Genomic DNA, 6,397 nt, shown 5'->3' on the forward strand with positions numbered 1-6,397 from the left:
ATGATTCCCCTATGATCCCATGACACCCTAGTGCCTTTAATCAATTGTTTACACCCCTTTTTATTCATCTTGCTTGTTTATTTTCATTGTTATTCTAGTTTAGTAACCTTCTACATCAACCCAATTTGTGACACCCCTTAGACACCACTAGTTACAATAGAAATCTCATTTCAACTCCCGTCCCTTGGGATCCGACCTTTACTTGCCTCTTTACTAATTGTAAAGTTGCTTGTTGAGCTATAAATTGTGTTTTGATTCGACCGTGACCAACGACCACATCTTAATTTGTGAACACTTAGCGGGATCGCATCAAAAATGGCGCCGTTGCCGGGGACGGTGTTTGTTTGATTTAGATTTATTTTTATTGTTATTAGTTGTGTCTTTCTTCACCTTGAGGAAGTAAAACTCCTCAAGGTTTGTTCTAATTGTTTTTGAGTTGTTTGATATTTTGCATGTCTAGAAGGTTACAAAGTGATTTGTTACCTTTTGACCGTGAAATCGAAAGAACCTTGACGAACAATAGGAGACTTGTTAGGAGGAATTTGAGAGGTGTTAGTGAAGTTGTTCAACCCACTAGTGAGTTTGTCAATCCTTTCGCAATAGAAGGAGAAGAAAACCCATTACACAATACCCCACAAAATCCACCTACAATGCCAAAATTCTAGTCACACTGCACCCACCGAGGAGAATCTACCAAATGGTACTCCTACACCGCAACATCTCACCGGAAATTTTATTGCCAAGTCCGCCTTCATCCAACTAGTTGAGAGGAGCCAATTTGGGGGGATGCCTAGTGAGGACCCTCATTCTCATATGGAAACCTTTTGCGATTACTGTGATGCTATCTCTCAAACGGGCGTGACTCAAGACCAAATTAGATGGGTCTTATTTCCTTTTTCCTTAATCGGCACCGCAAAGCAATGGTTGAAGGGCCTTGATAAGGCCACCCTTGGAATAGATTCTTGGAAGAAGTTAGCTCTAGCTTTCTACAAAAAATTCTACCCACCGGAAAAGACCAACATGCTAAGAGCTCAAATTACGGGTTTTAAGCAAAGAGATGAAGAGTCTTTGTATGAAGCTTGGGAGCGGTTCAAGGGAATTTGTCGCTCATGTCCTCACCATGGACTTAGCGAATGGTTTTTGGTACAACAATTTTGGAATGGTTTATATGAAGATTCTAGGAACATTCTCAATATGGGATCAAATGGAATGTTCACCGAAGTTGATGACAATCAAACATGGAACAAGATTGAGGAAATGGCGGTCCATAACTCATAATATAGTAGACCTCGCAAGGCTACTAGAGGAGGAAAGCATGAAGTGGACTCCGTTACTCAATTGGGTGCTCAACTTAGTGCTCACATTGACACAATCAACTTGAAGTTTGAGCAAGCTATGGCTAGACTTGAGGAAAACTCAAAATCATCGAAGCATCATGTCAATGCCATGACGGCATCCTCATCAATCCCAAGTGGGATATGTGAGAATTGTGGAACTTTGGGTCATGACCAAGGTGAATGTAGGGGAACAAATGAACAAGTGAATGCTTTCCAAGCATATAAAAGTGGTACCCCTTATTCCAACTTTTACAATGAAAACACCAAGTTCCATCCAAATCTCTCATACAAAAGCCAAAATGTTCAAAACCCTCAAACAACATACACTCCACCACCCATGAGAAACCAAAATCAAAGACCCTTTTACAATCAAAACCAAGGTTACCAAAATCAAAATCCATACAATCACCAAAATGACCAAGGTTTTGATGTCCAAAAAGCGGTCCTCCAAATGCAAAAGAATCAACAAGAATTTTTCACCCAAATGCAAAAAGATAGCCAAGCAAAAGAAACCACCATCAACAACATTCTAGCTCACACCAAGATGTTGGAAACACAATTGACTCAACTAGCATCTTCAAGCTCACAAAGACAAAAGGGGCAATTACCACCTCAAAGTAATCCCCCTAGACATGAAACGGTTAGTGCCATTCACTTGAGAAGTGGTACAAGGTATGAAGCACCGAAGAAGCAAGTTGAGGATGAAGTTGTGGAAGCTAGTGAAAAGGAAGAAATTGTGCAAAACTCCAAAGATGGAGAATCATCAAAAGAAGAAAGTTCGAAGAAAAATGAAGACAAGGCCAAAGAGAAGGAGCCCATTGTGATTAGACTTCCTTTTCCAAGTCGTCAAGCCAAGCCCAAATTTGATGATCAACTTGGAAAGTTCATGGAAATTGTGAAGAATTTAGAAGTCTCAATTCCTTTCACGGAATTAATCAACCACGTTCCGGCCTATGCGAAGTACATGAAAGATATTCTCACAAAGAATAAGTCAATCCGGAAACTTGAGACTATCGCCTTCACTAAGGTGAGTAGTGCAATACTTCAAGGGAGTTCACCTCCAAAGTTAAAGGATCCGGGAAGCTTCTCAATACCGTGTACCATTGGCGACACGACGATCAACAAAGCCCTATGTGATCTAGGGGCTAGTGTGAGTGTCATGCCGTACTCGGTGAGTAAAAGGTTGGGGATGGGAGAGCTTAAATGCACCAACATCACACTCTAAATGGCCGATAGATCGACGAAGACACCGTTAGGGATATGGGAAGATGTCCCCGTGCGAATTGGGAAGTTTTTCATCCCGGTGGACTTTGTCATTGTTGATATGGAGGAAGATTCCAACATTCCAATCATCCTAGGAAGACCTTTCCTACACACCGTCGGTGCGGTGATTGATGTGAAACATGGAGAGCTCACTCTAGAAGTGGGAGATGAAATCATAACTTTTAATCTTGACAAGACTATGAGAGCTCCTCATTTGCATGAGCCATGTTTCATGATTGATCATTATAGCCGAAAAGATGAAAGGAAGAAATCGGAACTCCAATGGAAGAAGAAAGTTGAAGATGCTCCATTCAAAGAGCAAGTGAATAGTAACAAGGAGAGCTTGCAAAGCTCATCAAAATCAACCAAGGAAGAAGAAGATGGCCTCATTGGCCAAGAGAAGAAATTGGGAGAGTTGTCTCCATCTAAGCAAGAGATTTTCAATAATCAACTCAATGAAGTTTGTGGTCTTTGGGACGACGAATTTGAAGGGATTTTTAATCCCTACATTGGGCATGCCATCGATCATGATCAACAACAAGGGCCACGGTCTATTGAGGACCTCTACCATAATAATGAACAAGCTTTTGATTACTTCTTCAAGGTGTTGAGCAACATCAACAACACCTTGAACATGCCCCCTTGACATCTCATCGAGAATGAGAGTTTGGTGGAGTCCTCCCTAAACCACCACTTGTAAATATTTCTAACTCCCTAACTTGCATTCAATTCTTGTATTGCATTTTTTGTCATTTTTGGATTTGTATTTACTTTGATCAAAATAATTGTCATGTAAGAGAGAAGTGAGGGAGGGACTAACAATTTTAAATTGATGTGTAGTGCTTTACCTTAGTGTGGGGATGGCAATTGCCTAGGCTATCAATGCCTTAGTAGTGCCCCCACAATGAAGAACACAAGACTTGAAAGAAAGAATGGAAGAATGATAAAGGGAATGCGCTGTGCACGGGTGGAACTGAATCCGTGTACATAGGGGAAGAATCCGCCCGTCTTATGCAATCCGAGCGTCCTGCAGAAAAGACGCACGTCCTGAACTGAGCTGAATTTTGAAATTTTCTTGACTGTTAAAGAATCCGAGCGGATTTCTGAAAATCCGCCCGTCCTGAAGAATCCGTCCGTCTTATGAGAAAGACGCCCGTCTTTGCAGGTGAGGAAAACAAGCAAATTTCTCTGGACAGAAATCCGTCCGTCCTTGAGCAAATCCGCCCGTCCCGTGTTAAGCAAATCCGAGCGGATTGTACCAAATCCGCCCGTCTTTAGGCGAGTTTTTGCAAAGGTAGAAGAAGCAGAATCCGCACGGATTGAGCCTAATCCGCACGGATTGCCCCTGCAGTTTTGAAATTTTCGGCTTCTTTATAACCCCTCCCACCTTCATCCATTCATTCATTCATTCATAAACACTACCCACAACATCAAAACCCTCATCCTCTCCATCATAAAAACAAAAACCCTCAACAACATTCACCAAAATCAAATCAAACCATCCTTCCAACAACAAATTAATCACTCCTTCTTCAACAAAAATCAAAACCAAGAACAAAATCTTCAACCTTTGAGTCAATTTTTGTTTTCATAAAGGCAAAGCCTTTCACCTTCAAATCAATTTGGGCATACTACAAATTGAAGATTTTTCACTCTTTTCTTGGTCAAGCTCATCAATGGCAAGGACTAAGGGTGCAACAAAGGCAACAAAGGCACCAAAGGCTAAGGCACTCTCACAAAGGCAAAAGGCTCTTCAAACAAAGAAAGCTTTGGCTATGGTGGTAGCAACACCAAACTTGGAAGTGCAACAACAACAACAACCTTCTATGGGACCATCAACATCTTCTACTCCGGTAATTAATCAACTTTTGCATTATCCGGAGGTAACTTTTATTTCCGATACCCATAGAAATACCTTTGTCAAGTTTGCTATGAAATCATTACAATCCACCAAATTCATATGTGAAGATACCTTAGAAAAATTGGGTGTTCTTGAACAAACTAAAGCCTTTTTCAAAGCCATGGGGTTGAAGAAATTGTTTGAAACAAAGGAATTGACATACCCCTCCCTTGTCTTGGAATTTTTAAGTTCTTTGAAAGTCACCAAAGTTGAGAATAGAGAAAATCTCGAGTTTCGTCTAGCTAATGTTAGTAGATGCATTACCTTTACGGAATTAGGTGAAATTTTGGGTCTTAGTGATGAATCGAGTTATCTTAAGCATTATGGAAAGTATGACCCCGAGCCTCTTTGGGAGGCAATCTCCGGGAAGAAATTTGAGGATTTTCATGCATGTCGTGCTCTTTTGGTCCATCATCCGGGCATAAGAGTATGGCACAAGGTTGTGGGAAATACCATAATTGCTAGGAAAGACACCAATCATTTCACAAGACTTGATTTTATTCTCCTTGAATCGGCTTTGAATATCGGAAGAATTCACACCAAGCCTTACAATTCTTTGAGGCTATTGGTTGATAGATGGCTTAATGTTGATAATGGGAAGAAGGGCACGACCGTTATTGTCAATGGCGGCCTAGTCACGGTCCTAGCTAAGCACTTTGATCCTAATTTCAATAAGGATAAGAAGTACAAAGCAAAGGAAGGTGGCCATCTTATTGATATGCATATTATGATTCACAAGTTCAAGTGGGTTGCCCATAACCCCCTTGACACTAAGTATGGATGGCTAACTAGTGAAGCTAGATCGTTCACCTTGCCCTCGAAGATTTGTCGCCTAAGCGTCCACCGGACCAATTATCTACTTCCCCTTTCCGAAGAAGCCGAGTATATAATTCAACAACAAAAGGGTGATCTTGAAACCCCCTCCTCTTCCATTGTCATACCACCTTACCCCTTTAAGTATGAAGAGTTCAAACCGGAAGGAATTGAAATTGGGAAAGACTATGTGACTCTTCTCATTCAAGCAATGCACAAGCAAGCCCATGAAGATCGGAAAAATGAGTATTTGGCTCAATATCCACCCCTCCTACATCTAGCTAGGCAAGGACTCCTTGATCCATCTTGTCCTTTGCCTAGTTGGGCGGATAGAGAAGTCTTATTTCCGGGTGCATCTAGGGACGTGGTGGGAGACAATGAGGTTGTTGGAAATGATGAAGAAGTTGATGATAATATTGAGGAAGATGCGAGTGAAGATGGAGAAAGAAATGGTGGTGATGATGATAGCATGATGGAAGACTAGCAAGCCTTGGAGACTCTTACACTCCCATGGTTTGTCTATATCTCTTTGTATTTTATTTCATTTTGATCATTGTTGGTTTAGTCCTAGCAACATCAAAGGACTCACACCTCGGTACCATTGAGGTGTTTTTATTCTATTGTTCCCATTTGTAAAATCCAAAATGACAAATTAGTTTCATGCATAGCATAGTGTGTGCATAAACTATACCCATCCTTGGACATTAGCAATAGTGTCTCACTCGGTTTGGGGAAGTTAATGCATACGCAACGGGAGGTAATCTAAATTATCCTCTCCGTCATAACAAAAACCATGCATCATGTAGTGTCGCTTAGTATAGATTGCATTTAGTATAGAAATCATGCATCATCTTTGCATAATTTCCATCATTTTGGCCATTGAGGACAATGCCCATATTAGTGTGGGGATGGGAATTCTAACATTTAACTCTTATTCAAAAACCCATAAAAATTGAAAAAATTGAAAACCCAAAAACAAGTTCATTTCCTTTGTATATATTGTGTTTGTTTTATCCTTGTTCACATTGATTGACTACGCCACATCCGAGACATGAGGATAATGAAGACCGCATGGTATGATCTT

The 6,397-nt window shown here is 40.8% G+C and overlaps 1 non-coding gene across 1 annotated transcript; it reads right to left on the reverse strand.

The window, feature by feature from the left end:
- Nucleotides 1-1,020: 1,020 nt before the first annotated feature.
- On the reverse strand, nt 1,021-1,127 carry LOC141602950 (small nucleolar RNA R71). Its single transcript, XR_012524852.1, has one exon. It is a non-coding gene; the product is annotated as a small nucleolar RNA R71 (small nucleolar RNA).
- Nucleotides 1,128-6,397: the final 5,270 nt, after the last annotated feature.

The sequence above is a fragment of the Silene latifolia genome, chromosome 9 (genome assembly GCF_048544455.1).
Source record: "Silene latifolia isolate original U9 population chromosome 9, ASM4854445v1, whole genome shotgun sequence".
Lineage (NCBI taxonomy): Eukaryota > Viridiplantae > Streptophyta > Magnoliopsida > Caryophyllales > Caryophyllaceae > Silene > Silene latifolia.